We start from the raw sequence: 13940 nt of genomic DNA, 5'->3' as shown, positions 1-13940 counted from the left end.
AAGAACTCAATAGAAAGCATCAAGAGTAGACTAGAAGGAGCAGAGGACCGCATCAGTGAGCTAGAAGACAAGGTGGAAAAAAATACCCAAGTAGAGCAGCTTCTAGAAAAAAAAATTAAAAAGCAGGAGGAGAGCCTAAGGGAACTTTGGGACAACACGAAACAAAACAAAACAACATCCACATAATAGGGGTTCCAGAAGGAAACTGAGCAAGGAATAGAAAACCTGTTTGAAGAAATAATGACAGAAAACTTCCCTGATATAGGGAAGAAAAAATCCACACAAATCCAAGAAGCTCACAGAGTCCCAAGCAAAATGAACCCCAAAAGACCAATGCCAAGGCACATTATAATTAAATTGGCAAACACCAACGACAAAGTAAGAATCTTAAAAGCAGCAAGAGAGAGACAGAAAGTTACATACAAAGGAACCCCCATCAGACCAGCAACTGATTTCTCAACAGAAACTCATCAGGCCAGAAGGGAATAGAATGAAATATACAAAGTCATGCAAAGGAAGGGTCTGAATCCAGAATACTGTACCCAGCAAGGCTATCAATCAAAATTGAAGGTGAAATCAGGAGCTTCACAGACAAAAAGGACTAAGGGAATTTATTACCACCAAACCAGCAATGCAAGAAATGCTAAAGGGTCTGCTGTAAAAAAAAGAAATAAGAAGCGAAGAAGGAACACAGGGGTAAAGAATAAAAATGGTGACAAATAAGTACCTATCAATAATAACTTTAAATGTAAATGGATTACATGCCCCAATCAAAAGACATAGGGTAATGGATTGGATAAGAAAACAAGACCCATTTATCTGCTGTCTAAAAGAAACCCACCTCAGAGAAAAAGACACACACAGACTGAGTGTGAAGGGATGAAAAAGGGTTTTCCAGGAGAATGGAAATGAAAAAAAAGCTGGGGTAGCAATACTTATATCTGATGAATTAGATCTCAAAGTGAAGGACATAACAAGAGATAATGAAGGCCACTTCATAATACTAAAGGGAGCAATCCAACAAGAAGAAATAACTCTGGTAAACATATGCACACCCAATACAGGAGCACCCAAATACATAAAAAATCTCCTGGAGGATATCAAGGGAAAGATTGACAGCAATACAATCATAGTAGGAGACTTTAATACCCCACTATCACCATTGGACAAATCCTCTAAACAAAAAATCAGCAAAGAAACATCAATCCTAAATGACTCACTAGACCAAATGGAATTAATTGACATCTTCAGAACATTTCACCCCAAAGCCACAGAATACACATTCTTCTCAAGTGCACATGGATCATTTTCAAAGATAGACCAATTGTTGGGACATAGGCAAAGTCTCTTCAAATTCAAGAAGATAGAAATCATATCAAGCATCTTCTCAGACCACAATGGCATAAAACTGGAAATCAACTACAATAAAAACAATCCAAAGAAATCAAACACATGGAGACTAAACAGCATGCTATTAATGACTGGGTTACCAGAGAGATCAAGGAAGAAATAAAAAACATCATGGCAACAAATGACAATGAAAACACAACAATCCAAAATCTATGGGACCCAGCAAAAACAGTCTTGAGAGGGAAGTTCATAGCTCTACAAGCATACTGCAAAAAACAAGAGACAATGGTAATAAATTACCTAACCCTACAACTCAAAGAGTTAGAAAGCAACAAGAAAAGCCCAGTGTAAGCAGAAGGAAGGAAATAATAAAGATCAGGGCGGAGATAAAAGACATAGAGACCAAAGAAACAATACAAAAGATCAACAAAACCAAGAGCTGGTTCTTTGAAAGGATAAACAAGATTGATGAATCTCTAGCCAGGCTCACCAAGAAGCAAAGAGAGAGGACCCAAATAAACAAAATCAGAAATGAAAGAGGTAAAATAACAGATCCCGCCGAAATACAAAGGATTGTTAAAAAAATACTACGAACAACTCTATTCCAACAAACTGGACAACCTGAAGGAAATGGACATATTCCTAGAAAAATATAACCTTCCAAAACTCAATCAGGAAGAATCTAAACAGCTCAATATGCCAGTAACTATGGAAGAAATTGAAGCAGTCATCAAAAAGCTTCCAGCAAACAAAAGCACAGGGCCAGATGACTTTACAGGAGAGTTTTACCAAACATTCAAGGAAGAACTAAAACCTATCCTCCTCAGACTATTCCAAAAAATTCAAGAGGAAGGAACACTTCCAAGCTCCTTCTATGAAGCCAGCATCACCCTAATACCAAAACCAGATAAAGACAACACAATGAAAGAGAATTACAGGCCAATATCTCTCATGAACGTAGATGCCAAAATCCTCAACAAAATTCTAGCAAATCAGATCCAGCAGTACATCAGAAAGATCATACACTATGACCAAGTAGGATTTATCCCAGGAATGCAAGGATGGTACAATATCCACAAATCAATTAATGTGATACATCACATAAACAAATTGAGAGGTAAAAATCACAGTCATATCAATTGATGCAGAAAAAGCATTTGACAAAATCCAACACCCTTTCTTCATAAAAACTCTCAACAAGGTGGGAATAGAAGGATCATACCTCAACATAATAAAAATTATATATGATAAACCCACAGCTAACATCATACTCAATGGGCAAAAACTAAAACCATTTCCCCTAAGAACAGGAACAAGACAGGGATGCCCACTCTCACCACTCCTGTTTGACATAGTCCTGGAAGGATTAGCCATTGCAATTAGACAAGAAGAAGAAATAAAAGGCATCCAAATTGGAAAAGAAGAAGTAAAGCTGTCCTTATTTGCAGATGACATAATATTGTACATAAAAAACCTGAAAGACCCCATCAAAAAACTATTAGACTTAATAAATGAATTCGGCAATGTAACGGGATACAAAATTAATGCCAAGAAATCTATGGCATTTCTATACACCAACAGTGAACTTACAGAAAGAGAGACTAAAAAAGCAATCCCATTTACAATCGCACCAAAAAAATTAAGATACCTAGGGATAAACTTAACCAAGGAGATAAAAGACCTATACGCGGAAAACTATAGGACACTGAAAAAAGAGATAGAGGAAGACATAAACAGATGGAGAACATACCATGTTCATGGAGTGGGAGAATCAACATCATTAAAATGTCCATACTACCCAAAGCAATCTATAGATTCAATGCCCTCCCCATTAAAATACCAACGGCGTATTTCACAGACCTAGAAAGAACTCTCCAAAAATTCATCTGGAATAAAAAAAGACCCCGAATAGCCACAGCAATCCTGAGAAAGATGAATAAAGTAGGAGGGATCTCAATACCAGATTTCATGCTGTATTACAAAGCCACTGTTTGTTCTCAAAACAGCCTGGTACTGGCACAAGAACAGACATATAGACCAATGGAATAGAATAGAGAATCCAGATATCGACCGAAACCACTATGCGCAATTAATATTTGACAAAGGAGGCATGAACATACAATGGAGTCAAGACAGTCTCTTCAATAAATGGTGTTGGGAAAATTGGACAGATAGATGCAAAAAAATGAAACTAGATCACCAACTTACACCATACACAAAAATAAACTCAAAATGGATCAATGACTTAAACATAAGACGGGAAACCATAAAAATACTAGAGGAATTCACAGGCAGCAAAATCTCAGACATATGCCGAAAGAACTTCTTCACTGATACTGCCCCTAGGGCAATGGAAGCCAAATAGAAAATAAACAAATGGGACTACATCAAAATAAAAGCTTTTGCACAGCAAAAGAAACCATCAACAAAACAACAAGAAACCCCACTTTATGGGAGAACATATTTGCAAATGTTATCACTGATAAAGGTTTAATCTCCAACATCTACAGGCAGCTTATACAACTTAATAAAAGGAAGATAAATGATCCAATAAAAAAATGGGCAACGGACCTAAATAGAATCTTTTCGAAAGAAGACAGAAGGAAGGCCAAGAGACACATGAAAACATGTTCAAAGTCACTAATTATCCGAGAGATGCAAATCAAAACGACAATGCGATATCATCTCACACCTGTCAGAATGGCTATCATCAACAAATCAACAAACGACAAGTGTTGGCGAGGATGCGGAGAAAAAGGAACCCTCGTGCATTGCTGGTGGGAATGCAGACTGGTGCAGCCACTGTGGAGAACAGTATGGAGTTTCCTCAAAAAACTGAAAATGGAACTCCCATTTGACCCAGTAATCCCACTCCTGGGAATATATCCTAAGAAACCAGAAACACCAATCAGAAAGGATATATGCACCCCTATGTTCATAGCAGCACAATTTACAATAGCTAAGATTTGGAAACAGCCTAGGTGCCCGTCAGCAGACGACTGGATCAGAAAACTATGGTACATCTACACAATGGAATACTATGCTGCCGTAAAAAAGAAGGAATTCTTACCATCTGTAGCAACCTGGATGGAATTGGAGAACATTATGCTAAGTGAAATAAGCCAGTCAATGAAAGAAAAATACCACATGATCTCACTCATTTGTGGATAATAAAAAACATTATAAACTGATGAAAAAAAAGATAGATACAGAGGCAGTAAAGCATCAAACAGACTGTCAAATTACAGCGGAAAGTTTAGGGAGAGGTGGGGGAAATAAGAGATCAACCGAAGGACTTATATGCATGCATATAAGAGTAACCAACGGATGCAAAACATTGGGGGGTGAGGGCATGGAAGGGGGGCGGGCAATGGTAAGATATGTACACATATAATACCTTAATTAAAAAAAAAACAGTACAACAATTGAAAAAAATAAAACAGTATATCCTTAAATGTAGGCTCCTTAATAGTCCAAAGGAACAGGTTAAAAGTAATTATAGAGTATTACCACTGCTTGAAAGTGAATTTAGAAAAAAAAGCTAATCAAGAAGGAGGCGATATTTACAGATTTGGATTAAAATAGACCAATAAAGAAAATAGAACATGATAGGTTCAATAGAAATTAGAAGCAATGCTATTTCAAGAGAGGGAAAGAGGGAGATGTATACTAAGAATAACCATTTGTGCCTCCTTAAAAACACACACAACTATTCCTAAATAAAAGGCATTAAGTTTATTGTAATTCTTATTTTCTATGGTATGCATTTTACTTAAAATCAAATTTAGCCCTGGCTGGCATGGCTCAGTTGGTAGAGCATCATCCCATGCCTGGAAAGGTCCCCAGTTCAATTGTGATCAGGGCACATACCCTGCTAGGCAACCAACTGATGTTTCTCCCTCACATCAATGTGTTTTTTTCCCCTCTTTCTCTCCCTCTCCTTTCCTCTCTCTCTAAAAAATCAATAAAAACATTTTAAAAATTCAATAGAAGTAAACATTTAGTTCCTCAGTTTTGCTAGCATATTTCACATGCTTGATATATGACTTGTGGTTCCTTTGCTGGGCAGTGCTGATATAAAATACACCCGTTATTGTGAAAGGTTTTATGGACAGGGCTACAGAGACCACCTGGTATAAACACATGGCCTCCCAACCAGCTTGAAGGCTGTCCATGAAAAACCCGTATCAATAACCAAGGTATTACCCAGTGCGTAGATTCTAGAATCATAGCCCCATCATGTGGTAAATCAGTTCAGGAAAGGCTATCCCCATTTTCCAGATTAAGATTGATGCCTAGAAAGATAAAATGCCTTTTCTGAGGTCATATATGGAACACAAGGCAGACCCATGAACTGAATTATGTTATTAAAAATTACAGTGCTGCCACTGACTTCCTGTTACTTTCATTTACTGGATATAAACAATCTCCAAAAATACTTTGTACTAAATTTTAGACAAATGTATTGATCAACAGCAATAAAGGTATAACAAATTCAGTAAATAAATCATTTAAAAACCTAATTAACCAGGTAGGTAATTTAGGTGGATATGCTATATTTGTAAATTTAATCAGTATCCAATCCCTTGTCCATATATGGTAGACGTAATGGAATTTAACTTACTCTATTTTCAGTAGGAAATATTGGTATATAAAGCAGTATTTTAGGAGTCTTTTTTTTCTTTTTTATTGAATTTATTGGGGGTGACATTGGTTTAAAAAATTACATAGGTTTCAGGTGTACAATTCTATAATACATCATCTGTATTTTATATTGTGTGTTTCCCACCCCAACTTAAGTCTCCCTCCATTAACATAAATGAAAAGATGATGGTTGCTAGACTGGTTTGAGCATAAGTAGCATTTTGAAAGATGGCACTATGTGAATAGTAAAAAAAATTGTGGAAGAGTAAGTGTTGATTTAACTTTATAGTTTTCTTTGTCACTTGAGATTTCTGAGTCTATGACTTGCCTAGAAAAAGCTCATAGTATAATCATAGTATCCTTTATTAAGAACAAAATAATTATGCTTTATTTAAAATAGGTTGTCTGATTTTCCAACTAAGTTTCCTTTTTGTCCAACTGGGCACACCCAGGAGAAGAGAGAACATATCTGCCCTTTCTCCACTGCTCACTAGGTATTAATTGATTCTCTTCCTCTGTTGCCATATACCAGATGTTGTTGTATTCTAGCAAAGAATTGGCCAACACTTCTATGGGCAAGAGAAAGAGATTTCAGAGCAAGAAGGGCCATCAGTGATCAGAAATGCCTCTAATGGTTATCTGCATATATTTACTTATAAGAAGCACCACAGTGGAAACAGGCTTAGGAAGTTCACAAAGGATTCCCTGGGCAGCCTGCAGGCAGCAGGAGAAAGGCCTGTGTCAGATCAACCCTGTGAGGGACTGTCTGGTACTGATCCACAATTTGGAGAGTCACCTTCAAGAAATGGCAGGCCATAGGGTGTGCTGCAGGGCACAGTGAAATGAAAAGTTCTTTCCTCTAATATTTGGTCAAGATCATGGTTTTAAATTTTCATGATAGCTTCATTTGTAGACAGAATTTCTTTGGGTTATATTTTTAATACTAAGGAAGAAAAAAAGTAACTCACATTGTTTGGGGTAGGAATTAAAATAACCTGAACTAAGTGGATAAGATGAATAACAAGCAAAAATGTGCTCCAAAAGAGATTTTGCAATCTGCAAGCCATAGCACATGTGACTCTTTAGGCATCAGAGCCCATTAGATGGCATTTTTAACATGGACATGTACATAATTGATCAAGAATATTTTTTAGCCACATGTATTATAATATTATATTTAGAAAGAACCATTGATTTCTAGTTTAGTGTAATATTATAAGCATCCAAATCTACTGCCCTTCTCTCTCTTTGTTTTAAAAAATAATAAAATTATATCAGTGCTGGAGGAAAATAAAGAGAAAAGGCACGAGCAGAAGACCAGGAAGTTTGAGAAACTGGGTACAAAGTGAGCAGATGAAAGGGCACAGACTAACAAACAAAAGAGTATGGAAAAATGCATCTCCAAAGACCAGCAGTAAATTCTTACTTCCCACAGAACACAAAGGGCAAGGGTGGACCACAGAACAATCATCCTGGGAATTAATTAAAATCCACTGAGAATGTGCAGCCCTGTAAAACACCTTCTCCCATACTCCCTCCAAGTGATAGGGCACGCCTTCTCACAGAACGGCTTTTGCCCCCAGGATAACATCTGAGAAAACAAACCATCTATCTGGAGAAAGCACTGGATATGAATGTAGAAAGCACCCAATATGGATGTAGGAATATGAAAGATAAGCAGGGCAGAGTTGAGAGTTAACGCCCAGCCTCAGTTACAGACTGCAAGTTAAGTCTGTCATTTCTAAGTAACACTGCCTATACTTTGGCAATATTGGCAATTTGGTGCATACAATCCTATATAATAAAAGGGTAATATGCACCCTAAAAAAATAAAGATGTGAAAACACACACACACAATCTAAGTTTGGAATTTTTATCTGGGTTATCTCAAAACTATGGTTTGACCCACCAGGAGTTCGACTGGTCGCTATGATGTATGCTGACCACCAGGGGGTGGCCCAGAATGAAGGAGGCCCTGGCGAGCAGCTGGCAGTCAGGGAAAGGAAGGCACTGATCAGCCCTTATTGCAGCCCAGGCCTAGAGACCCTACCCATGCACAAATTTTGTGCACGGGCCTCTAGTTCTGGAATAAAACCCCCAAAGTGAAGCCTGTTTCCCAATACATTCCCATTTAAGGGAGAAGGTTATCATTGAAATAAACTTACACAACCATGCAGAAAATTCACCACTGTTACTAGCCCTATAAATCAGGTCTTTTGTTTTTCATTTATATGTTGAATCAACAACAACAAAAAATAGACATTAAAAAAACAACCCAATAGCATAAAAAAAAATGAAAAAGACTAGGAATGGAACAAGTCACAAGAGATGAAACAGGCACTTCAGGAAACAGAAGAAAGCTTTGGTGGGTGGGAAGAGATAAACATATATCTATACCTATACCTATACCTATACCTATACCTATACCTATATCTATACCTATACCTATACCTATACCTATATCTATATCTGTCTCTGTATCTATATCTATATATATATATTTAAAAGCCCAGCGACCAGAATGGCAGAACAACCAGAACGACCAGAATGACTGGTGGCTATGATGCACACTATGGCAGCCAACCAACCTGATCCAGGCCCCAATTGGTCCCCAACACCCTGATCAGGGGCAGGGTTGGATGCCAACCACCCATGGCCCCTCCCCCAGCCTGCCCTGCCCCTGATAGGCCCCTAACACCCTGATTGGGGGTGGGGCCATCTGGCCAACTTCCTGTGACCCCTCCCCGCAACTGGCCAGGTCTCAATTGGCCCTGATCAGTGAATTCATGCACCGGGCCTCTAATATATATACATATATATATATATATATATATATATATATATATATATATATATGTATTCATAACTCATGGACACAGACAATAGTGTGGTGAAGGCCTGGGGTGGGGAGGGGCTAGAGCTAGAAGGAATCAATGGGAGAAAAGGAGACATATATAATACTTTCAACAATAAAGATTTTTTTAAAAAGAAAGAAAGCTTTAAGAATCTTTTAATATGTCTCCTCAGATAGAAAAAAATAGACATTTAAGTTTATTATTTGAATAATAAAGGTAACCACTAGAAGAACTCTAAATAATAGCAGAACTAGAAAAAAGGGTGGTGCTACACTATTACTAAATTTCCAATGTTTTTTGCAAGATGTTAAGATATTCTATCTATAGTTGATTAATAAAGACATAGAAGTAGTGTTTCTAATAATAATATGCTGAAGAATTTCAGATGAAACACTAGTGACATGGTTTGAATTCAGTTTATTTTTCACATCAACTAGCATATACTCAATATGCTTGGAAATCTTTCTACTGACAAATCTAAAGCAGTAACCAACCACCTCTTTATTGTCTAACACTCCAGAAAAGCAATTCCCTCCAGATGCCAGGGAATAATGGCCTTGGGGAAAATGTGAATTGTAAGTTTCTTGAGAGCAGAGAGTATTTCACTTTCCATTTTCAAGAAACCTAAAAACACAGAAACTATAAAATATGTTTTCTCTGGGTCTGGGGGAGAAGAGCCACCACTTGTTTTTATGTTAAGCCACTTTATATAAACTTTTTAGGTGTCGTGCATGCATTAGTTAATACTTCGAAGTAGTTTTAAAAATCTAATTCAATTATGGGGCTAAGACCAGGCAGCTAAAAAAATTAAATGAGCTTAAAATAAATATGAAAAACACTTTAAATGAGGATAATAAAATTAGAATCATCATTAAGACACTAAGAATGGCAGATTTCATCTCATGTTCACCAAATCAACAGCTGATTTGAACTTTGGGAACTATTGCATAACTAGTGAGAAAACTGTGTCCTCCTCCTATGCAGATTTAGGAAATACTTCCTCGTTTCCACCCTTGGCTATGCTGTTCCTCAAGTATTTTATTCATATTTTGTTGAAAATACTGACAATAGAAATCAGTATAATGTAAATAGAATTAATCACAATTTTAAGAATTACTATGTTTTTATGTGTTAAAGTTGGTTCATTCAAACAAAGCTGAAACAGCAAGAAAAATGAAACATCTAAAAATCTTAAGATGAATTAAATAATGAGTCCTTACTAAGCTCAACATTTAAACATTAATGCTCAATTAAGTTTTAATAATATAATTACTAGTACTTTGTTAGTAAATCTGCCTTTACTAGTACAAACTATGATTTATAATTGCATAGCAATAGCAAGAAATTTTGTGCAAATATGAGAAAGTTTTTATAGTAAGTAATAGATTGTCAGAAATATATTGAAACTTTAAATAGAAAAACAAAAATATACACTTTTTGGAACCTTGCCATCTTTATATATTTCAAGTGACTACGCTATGGGAAAGCTCCCTTCAAAAATTTCAGTTAAGATGGAAATGCATTCATTCAAATACTGATATATATCACTATTTCAGAATTAAGAAACAGAAATAATATAAATTAACATACAGAAGCACTTCATATATTTTTAAAGTAGTAAATAAAATTAAGAAATAATTGACCAGTAACATTATGACAAGACATTATTAAATGTGTTATAAATGTAAATATTATTAAAATATATGTGCATTTTTCATGCATAAGTTAAAGTCATCAAGCATTCTGTAAAATTTCATTGACTTTCATAAATGATAAGGTATTTATAAATGGAATCTTCTTAGAAGAGTAAACATCACCAAAAATACATCCAATAAGTCACAATATAGGAAATCTCTTTATCCTTTTTACACTCCACAAATAATCATTTTACTCCTGAAATACTTACGGGACATATCAAGACGAGGGATAGAAAACTTTAACATCCTATTATAGATAGGCCTTCTTCAGTTCAACCATTGTATCTCTCTAATATTCATGAGTTACCATGTAAAAAATGCAATTAAGGAAGGTGGTTGTATTTTGCAAACAAAACATAAGAAAAATTATATTACTAAAATTATTATTTTTTTAAACTTAATTTACTCAAAAAATTGGTTTGTGCAGACATTTTTGTTTTTCACACACATACAAAATAGTCAAATAGTGAAAACTATGCTAAATATGCTAACTATAATCATGGGCATAAAACTGTTTTCCTCAGATTTTAATTATTACATTAAACTTCATAACAAAATTATGAAGTTTAATGTAATTAAAAATTATAAATAAGGATCCCAAATATATATATACATATATATGTGTGTGTATACATACATATATATAGATATAGATATATAATTTATTTATTTAATTATTATTTTTTGTTGTTAATCCTCAACTGAGGATATTTTTCCATTGATCATTTTAGAGAGAGTGGAAGAGAGCGGGAAAGACAGAGAGAAAAACTGATGTGAGAGGAACACATCGATTGGTGGCCTCCTACTTGTGCCCGGACCAGGGCCTGGGCCAAAGAGGAGCCTGTAGCCGAGGTGCCTTGACTGGAATCGAACCAGGGACCCTTTGGCCCGCAGGCCGACGCTCTATGCACAGAACCAAACTGGCTAGGGCCCAAATATTTATTTAAATTATAAATGTATTTGCACACTACCTTGTAGCATTATATATATGTAACAGGATAAAATGTTCATTTTTTAATAGTAGTGCTTTAGAACAGTACTTCTTAATCTTTACTGAGCATATAAATTAAGTAAGGATCTTGTTAAAGTGAAGCTTTGATTCAGTAGGTCTAGGGTGGGGCCATTTCTAACAAATCCTCATTAGATTATGCTGCTGGCTCATGGAACCCACTGTGTAGAGAGGATCTTGAATGTGTTTCCTAACCTTGACTAATCATTGGAATCATCTGGTGCACTTTGTAGGCATACAGATTTTCTCATTTGTTCGCTGAAAATAGTAAATCGCTGTTTGAAGTGAGACTCAGAAAAATGTGGACAAGATGGCTACCTCGGTTTGTGAAACACTGATTTAAAGACTGGTAAACTTAACAAAAACTCTCTCCATCCTTTAATGTCTCACTACAGTAAACCTTCAATGTTTGGACCTCAGTTTAATGGACTTCGGATGTAATGGACAAAATTTCCAGTCCATATGTCATATGTGAAAATTAACACCCTGTTAATTTTAAAATGTTTTTAACCAAGATTTTCTTATAATGAAATTAACCAGTTGTTCTTTTTGTTTTTAATTTGTTATTTTTAACAAGATTTAGAGAATAGGCCATATGTTGGAAAAAAACACTGTTGTAATTTTGTGGATATAAATAAATATTACATATCTACATCTAGAGTCTACATATGTACATGCAAGGGTCGTTGCTCACAGACAGTATTCTGGAATGATTAGCGGATGATCACACAGCATCTCCTGTGGTACCTGGTCCTGTTGTTGTCTGGTGTGACCTTCTGCAGTTTTAACCGGTGTGGCAGATGTTCTGACCAGGAGCTAAGCCATGCCCCAGCCACGTTCATTTGTTTACTTCAGATGACTGGTGAAAGCACTCATTTACTAAACCTATTCAGTATAAATGTAAAATTACAGGGGACTGGTGTTGCCCAGTGGTTGGGTCTTGTCCCATGTACTGAAAAGTTGACATTTTGATTCCCATCAGGGCATGAGCCTGGGTTTCGGGCTCAATCCCTGTAGGGGTGTGCAGGAGTCAGCAGATGTTTCTCTCTCCTTTTCCTTTCCTCTCTCTAAAAATCAATAAATGTTTTTAAAAATTAAAGTAAAACATATAGGAAACTTCTGTGAAATTAAACTGTTTATACATACCTAATTTTAATTACACAAATGTGCCTACATAAGTCAAAACAGATAATCTAGCTAATTTGTCAATTTCTTAACATATGCATTCTGAAAACTTACTTTCTTATATAATGGACTTTCATCATTAATGGATACCCCATTTCCTCACCGGGTTAGTCCATTATATTAAGGTTTTACTGTATTTTCAACAACATTTACATACTTCAGAAACTTTACTTGGTCAATAAGAAAAAATTATCATTAGACTAGAGGCCCCAGTGCTCGGATTCATGCACCGGTGGGGTCCCTCAGCCCGCCCTGTGCCCTCTGGCAATCCAGGACCCCTCAGGGGATATCAGACTGCCAGTTTCAGTTCGATCCCCTCAGGCCAGGCCGAGGGACCCCACCAGTGCACGAATCTGTGCACCAGGCCTCTAATATGCATATAAGATATTTGGTTAATCTCTTCCTGTACTCCCCTTTCCCCCCTTCCCTCTGATATCCATCAGTCTGTTCCATGTTTCCATGCCTGTGCATTGAGCGTCTGCCCCTGGTGGTCAGTGTGTGTCATAGCTACCAAATGAATGGTCGAATGGTCAAAAGGTCGCTTAATCCTTTATACACCATAATTTTGAATATTGCTTACCATTATAATTTCAGTCAAAAGTGTACTTGCATCCTGATTCTATGAAGAGATATTTAGATTAAGCTCTATGAATGACAACAGAAAAAATTTCACAGAAGCAAAAGAAAAGGAGATTACTTTTAAAGTGCCTTCTATGTGCTAATCACTGTACTAGAAGGGTTTTTAGGCATTTCTCATTATGTAGCACGAAAAAACAAAATCATTTCCCTCAAAATTAATAATATAGCAACAAAAAAGTTGGAGCACTTTCTATACCATACAAATTTTATGGTAGCCAGATGTGACTTTGTTATCCAGGACATAATGTGGACTCTATGAACTCAGCACTCCAGGTAGCAGGCAGGTGGGAGAGACTTGAGTGGGCAAAGGCATGGAAGTGAGAAAGGCTTGGGCATGTTAGGGCAGAGTAAATATTTTGATTCTTTTTGAGTCAGTTAAAAATAAAGAAGTATAAAACACATCTGACAAGAGGGGGATATTTTAGAAAAATAGAACAGACTCAAGAATGCCAAATAAGTGTCTCCACTGTCAAGCAGAAGTGACAATATAATGAGAATAAAAGATTTAATGAGAGAGTAAAGTGGTGCTTCAAGGAAGATTTAAAAACATAACTAATAGAA

The 13940-nt window shown here is 36.2% G+C and overlaps 1 protein-coding gene across 4 annotated transcripts in view; it reads right to left on the bottom strand.

The window, feature by feature from the left end:
• FOXP2 (forkhead box P2) overlaps nucleotides 1-13940 on the bottom strand; it is a 751705-nt gene that overhangs the window by 113756 nt on the left and 624009 nt on the right. The window lies entirely within an intron of this gene.

Source organism: Plecotus auritus (assembly GCF_963455305.1).
Source record: "Plecotus auritus genome assembly, chromosome: 4".
Taxonomy (NCBI): Eukaryota; Metazoa; Chordata; class Mammalia; order Chiroptera; family Vespertilionidae; genus Plecotus; species Plecotus auritus.
The sequence above is the reverse complement of the archived record's forward strand: the minus strand, read 5'-3'. Positions and strand labels throughout refer to the sequence as shown.